Source organism: Pinus tabuliformis, chromosome Q (assembly GCF_031772625.1).
Source record: "Pinus tabuliformis cultivar Carrire ecotype Pingquan chromosome Q, CPIR1, whole genome shotgun sequence".
NCBI lineage: Eukaryota > Viridiplantae > Streptophyta > Pinopsida > Pinales > Pinaceae > Pinus > Pinus tabuliformis.
In genome coordinates this window covers 1,330,859,380-1,330,884,664 of record NC_142296.1, presented here as the reverse complement: position 1 = coordinate 1,330,884,664, position 25,285 = coordinate 1,330,859,380, and the positions used below count along the sequence as shown (strand labels likewise).

At 36.7% G+C, this 25,285-nt stretch overlaps 1 protein-coding gene across 1 annotated transcript in view; it reads right to left on the bottom strand.

Annotated features, from left to right (window-relative positions):
• The window catches only part of COP1 (Transducin/WD40 repeat-like superfamily protein), a 105,339-nt gene that overhangs the window by 33,995 nt on the left and 46,059 nt on the right, over nucleotides 1-25,285 (bottom strand). The gene's annotated exons all lie outside the window — the stretch shown is intronic.

The following is a 25,285-nucleotide window of genomic DNA, read 5'->3' as shown; positions in this document are numbered from 1 at the left end:
ACCTAAGTTCCCTTCCTATATCAATTTTTTCAGAGCAAAAGACATTTATATGTATCATTTATGATTGAGTATTTTAAAATGTGTGTTTTTTTTATGATTTTAGAAATGTGGTCCCCTATGCCAAGGCAACCCAGCATCCCCCATGACACTTCCTATAAGTCAAGGGTGCCTCTATAACGAACAAAGTTCATATACTCAGAGGAATGCTCTGATACCAATGTAACAAACAAGGTTCATTCTTCACAAGTATCTTCAAAATACTTCGAAGACAAGGGCATCTGTTGTAGGACAAGTAATTATATATATAAGAATATTTGAATACAAATCAGGGTCTGCATTATATGCCTAGGCAGGTACCCTTTCATGAATGGTCATGTCCTTAGGGACATGCCCCTTGATTAACTAATTACTATTTAATTAACTATTCCTTATTATTATTTATATATTTATATTTTATTCATAACAACCTCCAGACATCCCCTGGTCACATTTTCCCACTCCTGTGTCCCAGCATCTCAAAAACTTGGTGGAACAGTGATATTCTTTATGACTTTGTGATATATTCGACTTGATGCTTGTCCGAAAATCAAAAGATTATCTTCTGTTCAGATCCAGAGGAAAAGAATTTGAATTCAACCTGAATAATACTTCAGTAGTGAACAATTAGAAAAAAAAAAGGATTCATATTTGCATACATGCAATTTACCAAACAACATCTGATTTCTTACCAGCATCTCTGGATTGCTATTTCCATCTGAGATAGCCCAAGTAATTGCATACCATGGAAGCTTCTGTTCTATCAACTTCCTAATCACAATTCACATACTTGACTCAAAATCAAATGGTTGGTGACTGTTCCAAGTATGAATATTACCTCTGTGAGAGATCAGTGTGACGGGGTAAGAACCAATGTTAAATTTATCATTATCGGGAATTTCTCGTGGGTCCTGTTACCCACCAAAAGTGGGTGACCCACGGGGGAAAAAATTCTCCTCATTTGACAGCCAGCCAGCCATCAGCCCTATAACAATATTCAGATAGCATTATGCTAGAGTTCTCCACCTATTGCTTCGGTCAGTGCTCTTACCCATCTAGCATTCTTCCTGAGGAAGGTAGGTCATTGACTCATTTATCAGCAGTACCCTAACCATTTTAGCAACCATGAGCTTTAATTTAATGTTATGGGCACACTAATATGAATCATAGGTCAAACTGGAAGATTGACCAATCCTAATTGTATCCTTGTTCCCCACATTTCACCTAGGAGGTTTGTCCTTGACTTTAGTCCAGTAGGACCTCCTTTGAGGCCTTATGGTTTAGGAAGGGCACTATTGGGAAGTCACTGATTGATACATGTCCAGCATAATCCATACTTACCACTCTCCATCTCTCCTAATTATGCATCTCCATTCTTTGGGTTGATAGTCATTGGTCATTGGGATGGGCACCCTATATCCACATCCATGAGTCAGGGCCCAAAAGGTTGATGCAGCTGAAAAAATGATAAAAGCATATAAAGCCACAATACAAAGAGAGTGTACAATGCAAAAGATGGTTGGGACTTGTTACTGCTCAAACTAGCAGGGGTCCTAGAAGGGGATCCTATAAAACAACTACTAGGTCAAGTGGCAACAATGGAGCAATAGCCCACTGTCGCCTTAGCTAAAGCTCCCTGCTCTTTATGGACTTTCACAAATGGGAGGAATCTCAGTGTGAGAGGAATCACGAGGGTGGATATATCAATGATAGGAGGTGGAGTGATTCCTAAAGCCTATTCACAAGAGAGGCTTAGATAATTGGTTTACTTGCTTTGAAAGCAAGGTGATTAGCTCTCTAAAAAGGGTCAGGAGATACCTAGACCTAGGTTTGTAGAATATCCCTTAACAAGAGCTACCCTAGACCTAAGAATCCCAAAGGAGAAATGGTTTCTATGTAATCCTTGAGTAATTTGAGACACAAAGTTGTGGGACCACAAAGAACCCTAATGGGACCAAACGAGGTCAAGGTTTCAGAATGAAGCTTCAAACAATGGATCTTGACCAAGTAAGGGAGAAGAAAAGGATCAAAGAGATGGGATTTGACTTTAATGCTAAATGCAATGATCCTTAATAAAGCCACTAAAGAAAGGCAAACCAAGGAAATGGTTTCCGAGCTAGGGCTTGGGATATGTCGAGATTCCACCGTCGGAATAGCCTCAAATTTGGAGGACCTCCAGAGGACTCACCAATGCAGCTCTAGACCGATTTTCATCAATTTTTTATGGCTACAGTAGAATTTGTGTGATACCCTAGATGGCCTTCTAGGTTAGGGCTTAGAAAAGAAGGAACGAGGTGAAAAAGAATTTTCTTTTTGCAGTCACCTTTGGACTGGACCAGTGCTTAGCCAATTGGGAGAATGGAGTCAAATGAAATCAACATTTAGGTAGGGTTAATTCCAACCAAGGAGTTCCCCAGTAACTTCGTATTGCCCTAAGCAGCAACTAGGTTACAAAGGGAAATGTATACTTCCTTATATTGCAAACGATGACTTATCAAGGCAATTCATGAACATTCATGTACCTCTAGGACAATAATTCACCATACTTCAAATGATCATATGAAAAATCCCTCACAAAGACAAGCCCAACAACTTCGCATAAGATAAAAGAGCTACACCAACTTCATGAACGAAAATATTCCATAGACAATTTTATGAGACAAAATTACAAATAAGCATGAAAAGATACTCACAAGTATAGCAAAATTATTCCAATCCTCAAAATGCAAAGAAATTGAAGCTCCAAGACAAGAAATTAAGCTTTTCCAAACATCGAAATGCACTAGATTTTCAATTCATCAATCAAAATGCTAGCCGAGTTCTCAAGAAGAGATAGTCCAATCCAAAAATGTGATGAGAGAAATGAATGAGCCTCACATCAATTTATTCAATCCATAAGGGGGTTCAAATAGCGTAATTAGCCTAAATATGCCCCAAATAATATAATAATATACAATAATGACATGACTTGGTGACAAGCCCACCAAGATAGCTCTATAATAGAAAGATAAAGGCTCTTAAGAGAGCAAAATAGTAAATACAATGAGTTGTTGGGCCATTGAGGAGGCTAAGTGGAGTCCAAAGTGTGCTAATGTGAGAGAATAGGCTCCAAACATATTGATCAAGGGAGAGGGCCCTTGATATCCAAGCTTATCCAATGCGGTGTCCCCAAATGGTGTGGGGGCACAATGACATCCTCATGGGTCTCCAAGTGAATCGATAATGTTTGTGACCCATCTGTAAGGGCTAGAATGATGACATAAGCCCTCCCTTTGTTTCTTGTGGCAATACAAATCCTCATCTAGGCCCTGGACCATCTGCCAAATGTGTGGTGCAAGTGTGAAGCCGGTTGGGCATAGTGGTCCAAGTACATCATCCTCATCCAAAAGGTGGAACACGAGCAATGAACTAATGGTGTCGATGGATCGATGTAGTGGCAATCTGCTCTCTGCTATGGTGGAGGCCCATGGCTCTCAACGCTCACCATATAAGCGCCAATACAGCCCTCTGAAGGGCTTGGACCCAGTATAGGGAGAACAAATCCCAAATGGAGACCCACCTACAATCTTGTATAAGATCCAACACATCCCCTTGCCCTCCAATACAACAAATCATTAGAGTAATCGAGTGAAGGGCTTACAAATCATGGAATCAAATGGACACTTCATAGTGGCATGCCCTTCCATAGTGGGCTTTAGCATGTATAGGTTTCTCCAAGCTCAATAAGGGGGTTAACCAAGGACCTTATTAGGTGCTTTCTACCTCTAAGGGGGGTGACATGTCCATGGTGCGTCCATCAAGTGGTAGGTGGCATGTGATATAATGGTGGAACGGAATGGGGCATTAGGGAAAGGCTCCAAGCCACATGCTCCGACACAAGGGTAGCCATAATAAGGGAAGCCCACACTTGGGTGTATTAATGTAGGAGGGAGCAACCATGGTACATGAGTTACCCCGGCCTTTGTTTTTCCACCCTTCTTCATTAACCTTTTTCCTTTGATTGATTTTTCTTTTAAAACTACTTGGGGCTCTAGGGGATGAGAGCATGATCTGTGGGATATAGCAATGATTACCCCCTTAAGGTGGGGTAGTTCATTGCCCACCAAGGGTTGGGACAATCATGGGCTCCTTAATGATGTAAGGGGTCAAAATGAGGGACCCTGGGAACCAGGGTGATGGCCCTAATGATAGGAGTAGAGTTCATGCTTGGCTTTTGCCCACATGCTAAATGTGTATGTCCCAACCATCTTTTGCATTTTATGGTACATTTCCTATTGAGAGTTGCCAAATTACGCTTTTACTTTTCTTTTAGTTGCATCAACCTTTAAGGCATCGTTCCAGGCCCGACCCAAAGTGTGGACAAGGGGAGGAGGAAGCTAACTCCTTGTGGACCTATTGTCACTCAAATTGTACAAGCACCGCAACAACGAATCAAGTTGGGGGATGTCGCCCTGATCCCCAATCTCTCTGTTCTAGCTATCTCCCAACAGCAGGCTATCGAGGGTAGACCCTATAGAAATGAAATGAAGAAAGACAAGTTGGGAACCAACCAATCCAAGAGACACAGTTGAGTGGCCTAGCACTTGGTTAAATCTAGCAAGATTTTAAGGATTAGATTGGATTTATATATTTGAGACCAGTGCCTTATGGAGTCAACGCACTTGCTTTATAAATTTGAAACCAAGTAACGGATGGACAACTACTGCTTTTATGCATTACTATCCTATATGGAATGCAATTCCTAAGACCTATGTGAAATGCAATGATCTTGGTCAATTTTAATTAAATGTCTAGTCTAAGTATGACCTTTGATCTTTATCTATATTGAGCCTAAACTCTGTAGTAAGTGGCAAAAAGAAGTCAAGGTGAAGCACACGAAGGTCTAATTAACGGTCTCTCTCCTTGAAATCTAACGTACTCGGTGCCTCCGGCACTGCAGAGACTATGGCTCTAATCGCTGCAAGGTCACCATTTTAAATACTAGAAAGACTAGACTTCTCAAGCAAAGATGAAAAGGTGTTCCTATCTCTCTATCAACCAAGCTTATGCTTGGAGGTAAGTTTTAAGATGCAATACTAGCTTAGGATGATATGCAAGGTGAAATTAGAGAATGGTTCCTCAAGTGAAATTGTTAATGTTTCAACTTTCAAATACTTAGTTTATGAATGAATTTAAGTTATATCGAAAAACACTTATTAACAATATTCAAGAGACAATCCCAACTATGAAAATAAATGCCAAACTGCTAACAATAGATATCGAAAAATGTAATGAAGATGAAATCTACTCAATCAATCTCTTAGGAACAATTACCAAGGAACCGTAAGCTCTTTCAATGGCCAGAATCATAAAATCATGAACAATTAAAACACCTGATTACTTAGCCAATGAGATTATTTCGAATATTCTCAATATTGTATTCACCAATTCTCAAGCCAAAAACTTTAGATGCCAAATGTTTGTTTCTAATTAGCTAAGATCCACAATCTCTTTTAACTTTTAACCAAATGGCAAGAAAGGAAATTAAAGCATTTATTTACTTTCAACAATTGCCCAGTCATTCAAATGATATGCCAATGCAATTTTCCAAAGAAGCAATGAGGTTTGTAAATGCCCTTTCAATACAATATGCCAATGCAACATTTAGCCTCTCATAGTCAATTAAGAAAAACAAGTTGCCCAACTAGGTTCTTATCCTATGCTAATACTGACACCACTTCTGCACTCAGACTTTGAACGACACAAACGAGCAAGTTAGGCAACAAATGAGTTTATAACTTCAGTGAATAACTGATCTCTTAAGCAACCAAGTTTATTAGAGCATGAATATTCAGTGACTTAGATTATGACATTAGCAATTAAAATAACAGTGAGCACTGTGTTCAAGCATCAAAACATTCCAGACTTGCCTAAATCCTTTTCTTTGCTTAGATCAGATAGAAAACAAAGAGAAATATACTTGTGTCAATAATGTATTTCAGACCTCAGGATGCAGATGTAACAGCCATCAAATTTACCAAATCTTTACCAATTGAAATAATACTTAACTCATCCAAGTGACATGTCAATATATTTAACAATATGTGAATGATTTTAAATTTTTATGTTGATTCAGATTATACTTTTCACTGTCAGAAAAGGATTGGCTTGTTGTAGGTAAACAGTGAGTAAAGAAGGTTAGATGATGCAAACCATTGGGTCCCAGAGCTAGAAGGAGGCTGGAAATTAGCCCACAAATTCTCCAAGCCTTGAGATACCTGCAACCACTGCAATTTATCCAAACTCTGCTGGAAGAAAAAATATTAGCTCATGAAGTTCTATGACCCCAAAATTATCCCAAAATTTTTTGAAAAATCAGTTCATAAAATTATACGATTGAATGTTGGGACATCTTTCGGTATTAATCACATCCAGGGCTTTTTGTCAATGTGTTTCAAACCATCTAATGTGGTTCAGCATCAAGACAAGATGTAGAGTCAGATCATGGCAACAGATTAAATAGTGATAGTGATGAAGAGAGTTGATTTTTTTTTTACTGTTAAACTCTTAACGGTCAAAAAATAAAAATAAAATAAAATTTAAAAAAAATAAAATAAAATTTAACTCTCTTGATCGCTATCACTATTTAATCTGTTGTCATGATTTGACTCTACATCTTGTCTTAATGATGAACCACACTAGATGGTTTGAAACACATCGACAAAAAGCTATGGATGTGATTAATACCGAAAGATGTCCCAACATTCAAAATATGGATCACAAAAGCCTAAATTCGGAAATTATATGATTGTTCAGAGGCCTAAGAGAGGCAGAGATGAGGGCTTTGAGGGCTGCGTTGAGGCCTTAAAGTCACAGCAGTGAGGAATGAGGGCTTTTACAAGCCAGCAAACAAAAGAATGACCCCACATCGGTCACTGCTAGGGCTGGATAAGCCTGCAGTCAAAGGTGGAAGGCCTAAAAGGCCACGCAAACAGGTCTGAGGGCAAGGAAGAGGATGGAAGGGCTTGCGGCCTAGATATCAAAGCCAAAAGAAGTTGTGGCGGGCTGACAAGGGCCCAGGAGGCTTGACAGCAGGCCAAACAAGGGTTGTGTTAAGTTAAACATTGGAAGAAGGGATGCCGCAGAGGTTATGGAAGAGAGGGAGGCAGTGTTGAGGATTTAAAGGTGCCAAGGAGAGCCTAGGGCTCACGGCAGACAGGGAAAAGGGTAACGGAAGGCAGACGGGTGTAGGAGGCTTGGCGGCAGGCTAAACAAGAGTAGATTTGACGGCTGAGGATTAAGAATGGATTCCGCAAGGAAGATAGGGACCACGGTAGAGGTATAGGCAGCCTCTAAGGCTTAAAATCAAAAAAAAAAATCACAAAAGAAAAACCCTTGCTAAACAAACTAAAATTTGCTTCAGATTTGAATTTTCTTTTCAAATGGTGAAAAATCTTCTTGAATCTTGGTGTCTTTTCCAGATCTTGAGCTTTAGGCTTGGGGGTGTAAATAGAGGATGGATCTTGCCTTCCTATGCCTAGGTCACCTCTAGAAACCCTCTAAAAAAATTTCCAAGGCCTGAAGCCCTTGATATCCTTTAACAATCTTCAGATCTAGCTTTGTAATCCACTTGCACAAATGAAATTTTAAAACCAAAAACCCCAATATATACAAAGAACTAAAATAAAACCCCAATCCCCAAAACCCCCAGCTACAAACAAGGGTTAGAAGCTAAAATTATTTACAAAACTATCGGATCTAAGATCTATACAAAATATCTACAAATAATACACAAATCTATTGGATCTGAGGAGTATGAGTACAACTCCGCTCCCAGATCAATAGAAACAAACTCTTATTAGCCAGATCTATCGAATAAGCACAATATTATTGGGGATAAATGAATAAATAAGAAATTTTTATTTTGACCCATGATCAAGATCTCTGCAAAACAAACAATCGTCAGATAGATCTTGGAAATTTAATACAGTAGCCTCTTAAGTCTCTAGGATTTGGGAGTTGGTTGGTCCAACCGAAGACTTCCCCTCACGCCCAAGATCTGAATCTCAATTAGATCTTTGCACACTTAAGATTAAATTTTTAGCTTCAAAAAGGGGCTAGATACATGTAAAAACCCTCAAGATCTAGAGATACCTGCTAGATCTATCATATTAGAATGTTTTTCTAAAACCAAATACCTAATGCAAGATACCTGTGCAAATAGATAATCCAAGTGATAGCTAATGAAACGAAAAATTTATAAAATTTAATTCAATAGAGCAGTTAGCCACATGATTCCGAAAAATATTACCAAGAGACAGAAGAGGAACACCACCATGAATAAACCCCAAAGTCTTTTCTATTAATTCCAAAAAAATATTACAGTAACAAAGTTTGAGTGTGAGCCTTCTCAAAAAATTTATGTGTCTTGAGAAGCAAATGACATCTAATTTATAGATGAATCCTCCAAGTGGAAAATAACGGCTAGTTGGCTTGAGTCTCGTCAAAGTAATCTCGACCACTGATAAATATTTGATCATCTTTTAATCTCCATTGTCGAAAATCTTCATTTTTGAAGAATTTTCGAATTTTTCATAAAAACCATTTTTAATTAGCTCAAAAATAATTATTTTGAGATAATTTCCTCAAAAAAATGACTTTGACTTAACCACCAAGGCCCAAGGGTCCAATTTTTCTTGAAATTTCCATATTCCCTTGGTGTGAGACCTCCAAAAATTAATTTCTTTGATACCCAAGAATTTTTCCACTTGGAGAATTTACTTTCTCTAGGATTTTAATTTTTGCTCTAATTAATTAAATTTCCGGGTTAAGATTTCAATTTATTTTTGCCAGAAAATTTAATTAATTGACATATGAGTGGATTAATAATTTTTCCACCCTCTAATATTTTAGCCATGGTATCTAAATATGAGGGGGCCATGCACCAAAATATTTTTTACATCGAGATATTACAATTTCAACCCTCAAAGGGGGAACACTCGTTCGTTATAGACCCTCAATTTATTACCCAATTTTGTGACTCAATATGATCTAGCAGACCAAGTGATTTGTAATAATATTATTTAGCCAATTAGCTTAAATTACTCCCAAATCACTTTTACAAAAGACTCGACTAAAACACTGGGACTAACCTAAGATCTTGATGACAAATTTCACCCTAGCTTTGGGTTGAGGCCAAAGAGAAAAACTTTGCCAATCATCTGCGTTTAGGAACACAGATGAATCAATGAGACGAAAAACCTCCTGGGATGAAAATCGTCACCAAAATAATAGGGTAACCTAGGTTGTTACATACATATATGATCTTACTAGCATCATTTACATTAACATTTTGCAGAATGGATTTACAACTCTGACAAATTGACGACTAATGGTGATGAATTCGGGATGATCTGAATGCTTGAACATGATGGAATCCCCTTTTTGAAAAAGTGTACTACTATAGGGTAATTGACACGAAGTGGCCAACAGGACCCAATGGACAAATGTGGACCTGCATGGGAAAAGTGATGAATGGGATTAAAATGAGTGGAGAGGAGCGATATATATGGTGTCGGGAAGCGGCATCACGCAACCAAAATCGATATTTCCCATGTAGTGTCATCCCTAAAGCTAGTATCCAGTAAGGAGATCCCACAGAACTAGGATACAAGGCTAACCACCAAATCGGGCAAAGAAGACAAGAGGACAGACCTAGCTCACTCTTTCTATTGAATCCCCCCACCAATCCATGACCAAAAGTGTCCATAATAAGTAAACGAAATTACCCAACTACACAATGAAAATCCATACCTTTGGAGTCGGAAGGCCCACCTTCAAACATACAATCAAAACAAATGGGCAAGGGACCACATGGTTGGCTCAAGTGGCGGAGATAGTGGCACATCGAGCTATTTGGTCGCTGCAAGGGGTTGTTGGTTGTTGGCTGAGGACCATCAAGGAGAAAAAAATTCTCCTATGGGTGTCACCCACAGGTAGTGGGTAATAGGGCTTATTTAGAACATGGGAAAAAAACCTAGCATGAGCTCTACCACCTCATTACCCATCACCTAGTTGCTCAAGCATTATATTCGTCATCTAAAATAAAAGAATTCTTGAATGTCCCATTCCAATGAGAAAAAAACCGCTACATCTTTTAGGGCTATTGGTATTAGAAAAGCACAAGCAAGTTTCAGCTCCTAAGCTATGCACCAAAGAAAGATAAATCATTAAAGTAAAAGGCACACTCGAGGGGAGGAAAAAGCAAGCCGAGGAAAGGGGTAACTCATGCCTTCATGACTGCTCCCTTCTTACATCATTACACTAAGCATGTTGGACCCCATTAGCTAGTCTGGTTGTGGCATCTTCTTTGAAGTCCTTCACACTCCATGACCACCTTAACACACACACATATGGATTGATGGGCCTACCTAAGACATGTCACTCCCCTTTGGAGTTGGAAACACTATTGTTGACCTAATCATCCCTAATGTAAGTGAGGTAACTTAATTACAAGTCTTAAACTAGTCAGATATTTGAAGGTGAGTTTTGTGTGAAGTATTTTGTGCCCCTAGCATTCGATATGGTCCATTTTGATGCTTTAATGGCTTTATGCCCTTAATGGCATTAATCTCACTTGATCTTGAGAGGTTTTGTTAAGGTAGTACCACACATGCAGCAGAGATCCCTTGAGGAATATCTTGACTCCTTTTCAACACCTTCTAGGGGGGACTTCACCCTGTTTTGAGAGCAAATATGATCCTATGGCCCTAACGTTGCCCCTCTAGAGATGAGCATTGGGCCTTGTGTAGCTTCTACATGATTCTATACCTCTTGATGTGCCTATATATGCTGAAATGTTGAGCTTCAGAGCTTTGGCGTTAGACTACTTGATGATGCTCCCAGTTGAACCAAAGACACATCCAAGTTGGCCTTGACCCTATTTGATGGACAATTCCTTGTTCTAAAGCCCAAATGAGGATGGTTATCACTGAGATGACTTGGGACAGCTACCAAATTCTTCCATGATGTCAAGGCTTGCCGTAGATGGTGCCACATCACTCCTATATCCCTTCAAAGGGTGAGGTAGGCCTCTTTTTGGATGACATCAAAGTGGAGGAGATGCCCTTTCGAGATGTAAACATGCACTTTGAGGATTTATAGGAGTGAAGAGCACTCCTGGACCATTGTCTCATTCAATTGATGCATTTATTATGTTTTAGAGCTATCTCAAGGTCGGCTTGTGACATTTGACCTAGTTGAACACTCAAGTAAACTTGTTTGAGGGCTTTTCCTTGTAAAATTAGTGAAATGAGACTTAATTGTCCTCGTGTAAATAGAGGGGAGTCTCATTCACCATCATCATTCATCATACTTCTCTCTCTTTAGAAGTTTGCACTAGCTATTGTTCTCTTTTACTTCGACATAATGTAATTTTATGGAGCAAATTGCCTGATGGAGGAGCAATTTGCATGAGGAGACTTACTTGGATTTAATGAAGAAATTCTTGTGAAATGTTGTAAGTCTATGGTTGATTTTCTTCAATTTTGCATGCTCTATTACATGAATTAGGTTTTCCATGTGTGCCATATTAAAATTGCTATATTTTTCCTAAAATCTTGATTCTCCATATTATGTAAAATTGATTTCCTTGAATCCTTCAAGAGAACTTTGATATATGCCCCTCTAGAATTTAAAATCTCAAATTTAAGGAAGTTGCTAGGATTTCTATGTAGAAATTTTTACTCTCTCGCCCTCTTTATCAAGGCCTTCATCATAGATTTTGCATTAAAGGAATCCATTGCCCAACTATATCAAGGCTTTATTCTAGTAGGTGTTGATCAGCCCCTTCTTATTATATATTCTTTCTCTCTTCTCTCTAATTTCTAGGTATCTAGGGTTAGGGTTAGGATTTTTCTTGAAATTGTATTTAATATCACTTTTATTTTGTTGTGTTATTGCCCTATTTATAGGGACTGCATTTAATAATTTGGATAAAGCAAAATTTAGCTTTAATTGCATGCTAAAACCCTATAATTAGGGATGATGTCATCTTATTTATTGTTGTTTTATGCATGTTTCAGCCACAAAAGCTCACTTGCCTACCATAAAACTTGCTTACCTATTTGATAGCTTTAATCCTTTATTGATATATGCTTAAAGTGTTATTTCTTCTAGCTATTAGATGACACTACATGTCATATTATTGAATATCTCTAAAACCCTAACTTATAACAACTCGGTAATTTATCTAGAGCGCCTTAGGAAAGAATACTTGAACTTTGGTTAATCTTATCTTGGCATTCCTAGACTTCACTGATAACTTTCCTTGAATCATTAGGCCTTGTATCACCTTTAATCCTTCTTTATTGAATATCCTTGGTTGAAATTTATAGGGAAGCCTGCCTTGCGGGATTTAATTCACCACTAAATAGTTGGAGAGAAGCCACTGAGGTGAAAGTGGTGGCCAATCTCTTGTTGCCATGAGGTCTAGATTGCCTAGTGAGGCTTTGCACTAGGCCTACTAAATTTTGCAGTAACGGGACCGAAATATGAATTATCACGATATTAGGGAAAATATAAAAATTATCAGGAAACTTGAAAACACAAAAATAATCATTCTTTCACTCTTTTAAACTTCTAAAGCAACATCAACACCGAACACACTCATTACTGCATAAATATGAAAATAAAATTGATATATAAGATTTATAGGATGTTAAGTTGCACCTTAGATATCAATATTGAAATATGATATTTATCTTAAGGAATTAAAACAATGGATTTCCCCTTAATTACTTGATGAAAAATGGTCACAACATCCTCAACAATGTTATCAAAATTGGACTAGTCAACCCTAAAAACTCGATCCATACCAAAAACAAACCAAAAGATCAGTTGGCCAAAAATACATAAAACATTTAAATTTTGAAAAACACATATTTTCATGTGCTTCCATATGAATCCAAACCCATTATACATGAATATGCAATGTTTTTGATGTATATAGCGAGTCAAGGTGCATATAACCAAAATAACACCAAAAGTGCAATCCATCTCAAAACCAAAATATATCATAAAAGAGGCTCTAAATGGCCTTTAGAGTCCAAAAAAGAAAATCATGCTACAACAAATAGCTACATAGCAAAATCATTTCCTATATCAAGATCCCAGTCATCAATATCACCCTCTAAGCATTAAAAGAACATAGAAAAAGTTTAAGATGCCTAGTGAGTTATTGTGGTTGAGTGGAGGGTACATTTTTACTAGGGTCATGACATAGAAGTTCAACAATCAATGCAACCAACATTGAGGTGCATAGAGGGTTTAGTGGTCTTGATTAAATATTAGTTCCATACCCTCACACGTGACAAAATCTAGTTGAAATGTTGCAATCCTGTCAATCCTGAAAATTTGTTTACTAAATTTTGAATGGGATCTAAAAATCTATTTTCTCCGTATGAAAATTCAATGAGGCTAGAACCACGCTCAAACATCCTATAAGAATTTAACATTACCATTAACTAGTAGAGTATGTCTCTCACGAGATGAATCATGGGAAATGAAAACAATAGTTTTCCACTATAAAAAATTGAGAGTTAAATGTCCAAGAAATTAGTTATAAAGGTAAAACTGACAAAGATAGAGTGATAATTTCCATGTTGTCGCAATAATTACTTAAACTACCACAATAAATTGAAAGTAATGCAATAATTTCAAAAGGAACAAATTATCAATACAATTAATGCCTATTGTAATGTCAACTTTGGATTTGGCAATATTATCACCACAATTCCAATATATTGGCAATAAGTGCAAAAATTATGAGTGTGAAATTTAGTTGGCATGTGCTAGAGCTAGAGACTTTATTATAGCTTGATTATACATAATCTACTACTAGACTATCTCTTCTAATACCATTATTTGTCAAACCCTAAACTAACATATTACTTATGTATTATTGTCTCTCAGATGAACTACTCACACTTAAAACTAAGGTTTACCCTCCAATATCCACATCCATTTTCACACATTATATTTGTCTAGATTTCATGCAAATTAGGCCTATAAACCACAAACCTTCAAACTTCCTATGTGCCATAAAATTAGCAAAGATTAATATTATCCCAAAGGCTACTATATTTGATAACTACATATAATATCCCAACTTGCTCAAGCTTTCTATATTATCAAGCTGAACATAAAATTATAGATAGACTATTAAACAGACAATTTGTTATAAAATCACAAAGGTAGAAAGAATTTCTTATGTTGATAATTTCTTGTGATATTCTTATGTTCTTATTAACTTTCTTATGTTCTCCTTTATCTTTGTTTCATCAAGCAATTATCAAAAGCAAATCATGAAGATTAGGGACACCAGATGTAGGCGAACAACCAGGGCTAAAACCCCTATATAGTGGAAAACCCAGTCAAGAACTCTTCCTTCAATAATTCAGATTGAGATGAACCAAGACCCTAAACCAACAAGCTTTTCTCCTCCACCAAGTCAGCCTTCCAAGATAATATAGTAGTCTCTTCTTATCCAGCAACGCCAACTCACCAAAAATCCAGAAATTCGACTTCCCAGTTGCAAAATTTCGGCCCCCAACAGCAGAATTTCGATCTTAGTTACTGCAGAATTTCGGCCCCCTTCCAGCAGCTACACAGCTTCACACGTGTGGGAAAGAGAGAGAAAATTTCGACTTCTTATGCTTGTGAGAGACCTCCTTCTCCTTAGCTATCCTTCTTCCTCTTCTTCCTTGAAATTCACACTTTTTCTGGCCCCAAAAGTTGTAGATCGAACTTGTTGAGTGAGTGACAAATGAGGTCGAGTTGCTGCCTTTATATAGTGATTTTGCTACCCAGTTTTAGGCCGACTTGGTGGAGGAGGCCTAGAAGACTAATTTTAATATAAAATAAATTTCTTTCTTGACAAATAATTCCCAAGGAGGGTTCTTTACATTATGATATGGACATGACACTTGACACAAACCCTAGAAGCCTACAATGGAGGCTTTGACCTAAAAATAATTACCCAACCATGAAACTCATGATTTAATAAGTCAATTTTAATAATAATAAAATTTTATTTTCTTTCTTTTGACAAATACATTATATTGGAACTTAAATATATTTATGACGACCGAACCTAGTTATATTCTTCAACACCCCCTCTTAACTAGGGAGGTATTCGTACTTACAACCATACAAAGGTACATGGAAGATCTCCAATATGAACTACGAAGAGTTTAAGCACACTCAAGGCCACCGCCTAGATGCCTAACCAAGGTTATCTATTTGGGTGGGACTAAGATGGACTAAAGCTTTCAGCTAGTCTAGGTACCATCCGGCTTACTAACTAACCATCAACCCAAGGATCTAGGTGTGTATCCAAGGTCAGAGCTCCAAGACCAACACCACCCTCCCTCTTTGGGATCTAGACATCAACACACATAGGCCGGCCAGATGTCCTCCCAAGCATCCACCATTATAGATGCTTCAACTCTCCCTATCAAACTAGATATATTCATTTGTCCAAGAATACTTTCATAGTGTTCAACCTTTTTATGGAGAGATTTACATGTACAAACACAAACCCCAATCAACAATAAACTTTCAAACATGCAAGTAAACACAAACCATCGGGGTCCTCATTCATTTGGATGTTGTTTGTATCATCTAGTCGTCCATATACAATTTTGTCAGAAGCTTTCTTCTTTTCATAGTAGCACCAAATACATTCTCAATTCTTCTCAGGTATTTTTCTTTAATTCAAGGTGTTCACTGTCCTAATGTGCCCTCCCTCTCAATTGGGGAGATGTACCCTTTCTTCTATCAGGCTCCTTCTTAACTTAGGGAGATCAACTACTTTCTTCTTCCATAACATCATAGATGCTTCAACCTTTCATAACTTCATCAACGTCATCTTGATCATACTCATACGTACATTATGTGTACTTGCAAAACTTTAATAGCAAGTATAACCAAATATATATATAGAAGCATGAAGTTAACAGTATCAAAGTTATGTCAATATAATGGAACCATCAAAACAATCAAATACATTAGACATAAAATACCTAAACCTAGTTAGGAGGCATATACTTCTAAATGTCAACTTTTTTGCTAGGGTTTTGTTACAAACCCTAGACTAGAACATAAAACAACTTAGATCAGTCTCAATCTATCTAGGGCCTCAATATTGTTTTCAGAGATATATGATAGATTCTACTATGATCCATTACAAACCCTTGATTCCATCTTAGATACACAAAGCCTTACATATCATTAATTAATAGCAATCCTACCATGCATCTAATGTTTCAACAATGTTAGACTTTACTTAGGTTTGATGCAAAACCTAGACTAAATCAATATCGAAAACAATATCATCACGTCCTGGAATATCAATCTCTACTAGGGCTTTGTCACAAACCCTATAATTTACATGAGCAACAACAATTAGGTTATCATACTCGTATATACATATCTAGGATGCATTTCTCATCAATATTTACTAGGTAAACCTAGGACACAAACATCAATACATCAAAGTTAGATATACAGCGATTTTATTCAAACTAGGGTTTTGGTCATACAAACGAATATACACCTATGACCTTATCCTATAAACCCTAATTTACCAAACCCTAAAGATCTAGGGGTTTATTTTAAATATTAACAGCAAACCCTAAAGGACTAGGGTTTTTATTATTATAACAGTACCAAGACTCTAAACAAGAGAATGGGATTTCTAGACTTCATCATTAACCCTAAGTAGACTAGGGTTTCATAACTATAGACATACCTTTAGGTTGGGGTTTTATAGAGAACCTTTTAGGGTTCCTTACGAATCATCAAAATATAATGAGGGTAGATACAATCTAATGATTAATCACCCAAACAAAAATCTCTTACGATTCAAAACCCTGGACATAACAATGTCAGCAATGTAGAACAAAATTTAAAGGAAGAATGATCGTACCTTATATGAAGAGAACTTTGTAACATAGCTTATAGGCTAAGACATACCTTGGTTGTTTTCCTTGACAAACCTTATAGGACATCAATGTTTGAAGGCCTTCAATAGAACTTCTTTCATGCTTCAAGTCTATTCTTTGAGGTCTTCTCCATAACCCTTGAGCAATTAGCAAGCTTTCCTAGCCAAGCAAAAATATAAAAAGAAAGGTTATTAGCATATAATACAAACACATCTTGATAAAAGAGGGAAACCAAACATAAAAGATAAGACAAGGAGTAAGATACTTATCTTTGGTAAAATGGTGAGGGCTCCCTCTTAATCCAATCTTGAGGGATACTTACAACTAATAAAAATAATTCAAAAATGTCTTAACTCAACATGTTAGACCTACAAATTTAGAGATCAAAACATAAAAGAAAACAATTCAAAACTTAGAATAGGAGAATATGCATGAGATAGTGTCCCTAAGAATCCCTAGCAAATAAGCCTTTGACTTCGGATTCTTCCATCTTGTTCTTCTTTGGTGGTCCTTCATCAACAACATTTGTGTGTTCCCTTTCTCTCTTCTTATTCCTTGGATTCTCAAGACAATGACTCTAGTAATGTCCCATCTTGTGGCAATTGTAACATTCAACCTTGGATAGGTCCATTTTCTTCTTTGGTCCTTTAAACTTCTTGAAGGTTCCCTTCTTTTTGTGATGAGCTGAATAAGCATTCGAGGTATTTTCTTCTTCATTCTCCTTTTTGTTGTTTACCATCGATATTTTGGCTTCTTCTTGACTACATGCATTCCACATTTGTTCAAAATGTTAGCATATCCTTACAATTGTTGAGTCCTAATGCAAAGGCACTCAATATTTAGGTAGTCCTAAAAGGGAAGTAATTACGAGCTCCTTTCTGGGACAACTTCATCTATTGCTTGGAGTTCATCCCTGATTCTAGATATCCTTATAAAGTATGATGAAACAATATCATCATTTGTCATCTTAACAGTGCTTAGATCATTCTTAAGGCTTGCTATTTGACCAATGTTCTTGATTGTGAATAACTGGGAGAGAGCCTCATACATTTCTTGAGCAGAATTTATGTTTGATTTGTATGGAATTAAGTTATCCTTAACCCCATCTACTATTAGATTCATAGCCACGATTTCAAGTTCTCAAAACTTTACTTTATCTGCATTACTTGATTCATCAGTAGGCTTCTTGACTTTTCCTTGAACAAGATCCAAAACTTTATCCTTTTTTGAGAATGAGATCTATTCTCTTTTCCAAGCCCTGTAGTTGGAGGCCCCTACTAATTTGTTTTCTCCCTTCATTGAGTTTGTCATTGTTCCTATAGATGGTAGACTTATCTCCTTATATGGTTCTCTTTAATGACCTCTCCTTGATCCTTTTCTTCAATAGATCTTCACCCTGCCTTTTCTTCCTTCTTTCACTTTAGCTCTGATACCATGTTAGAAAATCAGAAAGGCATAAGATTTTCTTATGTTGATAATTTCTTGTGATATTCTTATGTTCTTATTAACTTTCTTATGTTCTTCTTTATCTTTGTTTCATCAAGCAATTATCAAAAGCAAATCATGAAGATCAAGGACACCAGATGTAGGCAGACAACCAGGGCTAAAAACCCTACATAGGGGAAAATCCAATCAAGAACTCTTCCTTCAGTGATTCAGATTGAGATGGACCAAGACCCTAGACCAACAGAGTTTCTTCCTCCACCAAGCCAGCCTTCCAAGATGATATAGTAGTCTATTCTGTTGGAAAATCATATAGGCATGAAGATTTTCTTATGATGGTGATTACTTGTGATATTCTTGTGTTCTTATTAACATTCTTATGTTCTTTTATATTTGTTTCATCAAGCAATTATCAAGTACAAAAAATGAAGATCGGGGACAGCAGATGTAGGGACAACCAGGGCAAAACCCCTATACAGGGGAAAACCCAGTCAACAACTCTTCCTTCAGTAGTTTCATAAGACAAGACGAGATAATCCAAGACTCTTTGACCTAGACACAGACTTCCTCCAATCACCAAGTCAGCCCTTCCTTGCTCTTCAGATGATAGCCTTCCAGCAGCAACTTCAACCTTGTAGTAACAAAACTTCGACCTCTCTAGTAGCAGAACTTCAACCTCTCCTGCAGCAAAACTTTGACTTCTCCATTAGAAGAACTTTGGCTTCTCCAGTAATAGAACTTCAACCTCTCCAAAAGCAGAACTTCGACCCCAGCAGTAGCCCCGTAACTTCGCACAAGAGAGTGACAACCCAAAACTTCGATCTTGTCCTCCTCTTGCAATTCTCCTTCTTCTCTAAGAAGTTCGCACTTTTTCTCCTCCTTGTGTATCAAACTTCTTGAGTAAGTGTGTAAATGGATTGAACTGCACTTCTATAGATAACCTCTTATGTGGGTCGAATTACCCTAATGTAGGCTGACTTCATCAGGTAAGGGCCGACTTGGTGTGGAAGTCACAAATGACTTATTCGACTCAATAATAATCCTTTTTACATGATTCAAAAGCCCAAGAAGGGTCTCATAAAATGGACAATGACTCTAATGACTCTAGATAAAACCTAGAAGTCCTCAATGGGGACTTTGACCTAAAACATGATGACCCAAGCATGAAACCCATGCTTTAATAAGTTATAATAATAGTAATAAAATTTTATTTTCTTTCTTTTGATAAATACATTTCATTATGACTCAAATACAATTATGAAGACCGAACCTAGTTACATTCTTCAACATCTTCTTATCTAGCAACTCCAGCTCAGCAACAATCCAAAAATTCAACTTCTCAGTTACAGAATTTCAACCCCCAACAACAAAATTTCGACCTCCTAGTTACTACAGAATATCGACCACCTTCCAGCAACTGCATAGCTTCACACGTATGGGAACGAGAGAAAAATTCGACTTCTTATGCTTGTGAGAGACCTTCTTCTCCTTAGTTATCCTTCTTATACACACTTTTTCTAGCCCCGAAAGTTGCAGATCAAACTTGTTGAGTGAGTGACAAATGAGGTCGAGTTGTTGCCTTTATATAGTGATCTTGTTGCCTAGTTTTAGAAAGATTTGTCCAGTTTTGAGGCCGACTTGGTGGAGGAGGTCTAAAAGACTAATTTTAATATAAAATAAATTTCTTTCTTGACAAATAATTCCTAAGAAGGGTTCTTAACATTATGATATGGACAAAGTCACTTAACACAAACCCTAGAAGCCTGCAATGGAGGCTTTGACCTAAAAATAATTGACCCAAGCATGAAACTCATGCTTTAATAAGTCAATTTTAATAATAATAAAATTTCATTTTCTTTCTTTTGACAAATACATTATATTGGAACTTAAATACATTTATGAAGACCGAACCTAGTTACATTCTTCAACACACTTGGGATATCAACACCCAATGTTACAGTGTTTCATTAAATGAAGTAAATTGTGATACTTTTAAAAAATATATATATATATATATATAAACTTATTAGAGCTAAATTTGAATAGCATCTCAGGAATAACAATAGTATTGTGAGCTTTTTATTTTTTGGAAAAAACATCTTACATTTACCTATGTTGCACATGGAGGAACAACAAGAATGAAGAGACACATCCTCAAAACAACTACAATGTACCCCTAAACTTTTCAAGGGACGATGGATTCGTGAAGGAAATAATACATACATACACACACAAGCACAAACATATAAATTAAATGGTCAGTAAACGTCGATAGGCATCAATCCATAATAAGCATGAAAACACTTACTTCATTATACAACTCAAAGTTGCTAAAAATTTAAAAAAAAATCATAAGAATTAACTAAATTATAACTTTATTTAAAATAATTATTATTATTAATGATAAAAAGAAATGATATACAAGTTAAACACATACATTTTAAAAAAACATGTAAAAAAATTCTTAACCATGGAGATTCACCCCATTTTATCATGGAGATTTTTAATTTGTAAATAGACTTTGTTACAATACCATGGGTCAATTCCATGGTATCAATACCACCTACCAAAAACCATAACTCATTTCATATGACACTTGTTCATAAAACATTTTTTTTTAATTCGTGAATTTAATTTAAGGGGGAAAAAGGCATAACTAATTTGGAAATAAATCTGAATCTTTGATTTGTGTATACTATTAAGAATATTCTATGGAGGTTAAATCCCTACCATCCATCTAATAATTATTGATAATTAAATTAAAATTATGGAATCCCTAATCCAAAATAAACATGCCTATCCGCATAATTAAAAGTTTAGAATTCACTATCAACATTTTTAGTTTCTTAAAGCTTTTAAGCATATCAAGCTATACTAAATAGTATTATGCACAACTCTTACACTTACCAATTATGAAACATCTCACGCGATTTAAACAAGAGTCGTGACATTCCATTCTTGATTGCTAGGCATGAGCTTCAACGTTGGAAAACTTAAGTGTAACTATTTTCAATTTGCAATAAGGTCCATGAAGGGTCTACGAGACAAAGAACTGTCTCCATAGTAGTTTTTATCCCTCATATTTCTTGTTAATGATGACTATATTAAAAATAAATGGCATTCCCTTCTCAATAAGTTTTCCAAAGTTCTACAACTGTGTTGAAAACCACTATAAAATACTTTGGCTTTGTATAGAGATTAGATTCATACTTCAGATTAAGAAGGTAATTGAATGGGAATTTTTATTCAAACATTTAATACCCAATCCAAGTCACTATTATCTTGTTATTTTCGCAATGCTTAAGGATGGGATGGTGGAAAAATTGGACTTGAATGACACTTGGAAACCCATGTACAATATGTAAAAGCTAAGATAACCTGAAAAATGAGAAAGAACAAGAACAATAACAACAAGGATCAGGGCTTTGAAATGTTTCATTTCATTGTTTCTTGACATGGAGGCTTTGCTTGTCATTGTCACTAAAATACAATACCTAAATCACAAGAAACCCAAACTGAAACCCATCATACAAAACCCATGTTTTGAGTTGCAACTTGGACAAAAATTTAGATTCGATGTAATACAAAATAATGGATGCGAAAAAAGATCATATTATCCAATCATTGATGTTCGTGATTGTCAAAATTAAATATATATACCTAAAATCCCTAAAATTTGTCGAGAACATCCCTATAATTTGTCTACAACATCTTTGAAATTTGCCCGGAACATCTCGGGGATGCTTGGCACGTCCCCAAGTCCTCGAGGAAGTCCCCAGCAGTATGGGGATGTTTCCTAAGGGTCCACAAGTCCCTAAAACGTACAAACACAGTCTACACAGGTTTTTTGAGGTATATGGCTCCCTATGCAACATAGATATTTACAGAAAAATATTTAGAAACTGAGAACCAAAAGGTGCAAGGGAATATACAATGGAGCTTCTAACCTCTTCCATAAATCTACTAGATTACTAATACTAAGATGAATATGTTATGGAGTCTAAAGCTTGAGCATCCTTAATCAACAATCTTACTTGATGATGTAGCTTGTCACGCCACATGGCACAATAAGAAAACAAATAGTAAATTGTATGCTAAAAAAATAAACTCACCTAATCTTATAGGAACCAAATAATGCAAAAACTCTTGAGCACTGCCACATCTCAATATAGGAGCAAACCAGATAGCTGCAATCACCACTCAAATAGGAACACTAGTGAAACATGCCTTGAAAGAGGACTAAACAATGGTCCTAAATGTATTTCCAACTCCTCTTAGAAAACTAACACTCCTGAAATATGTGATTCACAATCTTCAAATGGTGGTAAATAGGGCAAAGACCATCATAAAGCCCATTGTTTGTCAACTGCGACTTAGAGGGTATCTCCTAGTAGAGATGGAAATCCAAGCAAATAGTCTTAGCTTTCATAAGAAATCCAAATGGACAAAACATTGTTAAGCTAGCACACCCACCTATGTTCTAGATCAAGTGACACCTATTTTGGATTTATCATTGGGGCGAATCAATGACATTGATACAACAACGAATAAATTCGTTGTGACTCGTACTGCTGCATGGGCCAATCAAAACTCCACTTCCAATCCCCCAAAACAAGCTTAACATCTAATTGTTAATTTTGAACAGATCTAGCTAGAGAATGAACCTCCTATCAATGCCAAAATCAATGGTTCGTCATGGAGGATAAAATCATAATCATGTCACAAAGAACACCATATTTATTGAAATGCGCAACTATATCCCACAAATCTCCCTAGAAAACAATGCCCTTCCTACTCAAACTATAAGCGGAAGTGAGGCAACTCTACAATACAAGTACCTTGTGACCTCCAACTCTAAATGGAGTGTCTGGCCAGATGCCAACCTACCCAATTGTTGTCTAAATTCAACTTAACTATTTGATAAATGATGTCCACATTGACTAGATACTCCTAAAAATAACCAAGCCCAAAACCTGAAATGGATAGGAGGAAGAAATGACATCACGCTAATCAAAAGAACCCTACACCATGTTAATATGCTATGTTGTCATCATCTTATTTTGTAACAAAACCTACCAAGGGAGTAGCACCATTTATGCACCTTTCCACCACTTGGTAGCAAGAATGTGCTTTAAGTGGCAACACTAATCAAACCACACCCTGTTGAAAAATGTGTAACTAGGTTTGGTCTTCATAAATATGAAATGTACTTTTGATTCTTGTAAATTGTAAAATGAAAGAAAAGTTTCATGCTCAAGGTCTTTTATTTTAAAGGTCAAGCACCCATTGAGTGCTTCTAGGGTTTGTCTTAGGTCAAGATGTCAAAAGAGTCATTGTCATAAGTTGAAGACCCCTTCGGGCACATTGTAACTTGTAAAGAAAATTATTTTTTTCATTTAAAGAGTCAAAGTACCCTCCAAGACCAAGTCGTCCTGGCAACTAGAAAGTCGGCCTAAAAGAAAGAGCCAAGTCCACCTTAAAGAGCCTATATATAGGAGGAAACTCGACCTCCTTGAGACACATCCATCTATCTCACATTCTAGAAAAGGAGGAAGAAAAAGGCAGCAAAGAAGGAAGAGGACGAAGGAGACTTTTGTTCAGGTTATTTCTCTCTTGTACGTGCTAAGGAGGACTAGGGTTTCTGCAACAAAAAAGAAGGCAAGAAGTTCAAGCGAAGGTTACCAAGGGTCATCTTCAAGCTCCAAAAGTCAAGGAGAGGCAAGCAAAGGTCAAAGGAAGACTCAAAAAGCAGATCGAAGCTCACACGTGTGGCAACAACAATTGCTGGGGACGCTGAAATTTTAGATCTGTAATGGAGACCAAAATTTCAGATCTGCAGTGGAGGTCGAAGAAGTGCTACAGGAAGAGATTTGACTGGGCTTGACTGGATCAAGGTTAGCACATTATCTGGAGAGCTTGGTCTTGGACTTGGAAGATATTGAGTTCAGTCTTAAGGTCTTGGAATTCGTCAATTGAAGAATCTACAAGCAAGAGAAGAGATTTGTAGGTTTTCCTCTCAACTGGAGAGGTTTTGGCCCTAGCTTGCAACGTGTATTTTGTGTTCTTGTTCTTGTTTTCAATAGTTGTTTGATGATACACACACATAATAATAAGTAATAAAGATAATAAGTAAAAAGACATCACAAGCAGTTATCAAGTAAAGAGAAATCATTGTAATCATTGCCTTTTCGATTTCTCAACATGCCCCTCCTCATCCTTGAGCGTAGTAGACATATCGTACAATACTAGAGGAATGTCCCTCTCTTCACCATACTTCAACTAAGCATGACTATAAAATCTACTCCAGTGTCCAAAAGTAAGCCCTGCTAGGCAAACAACATGGTAATAATATATGTGTGAAGATTCGAAGACCTGAATCCCTGTTGCAGCAACTGATTAAATTTCTCCTACTTGCTAATTTCTTAATCAAGTTATTTACAGTGTTACACAGTAAACATCAAATAAAATTTACTGCAGCCTTCACAACATAAAATACTGCGGAAACAAAATATTGCATAGGAGAGAAATAAATACACACAAGTACACCATTGTTTTGGACAAACTTCCTCAAAAAAAAACAATGTGGGAAAACCGGTGCAGCAGCTAAGGGTTTTAATCATTATGCAGTAGTAATCTTAGTAAAAATCATTAGATGCCCAAACTGGCAATTTGATATAGAGAATAAACTGGCAAAGAGGTAGTGAGAAATATTCTCACACTGTCACTGGAGATCTGACCCTGATCCAGGCTCTGGATGGCTAATCCCATGTTGCCTCTACACTACTGCATCACAACTTCTAGGAGTGCGTCACCCTTCTTGTTGA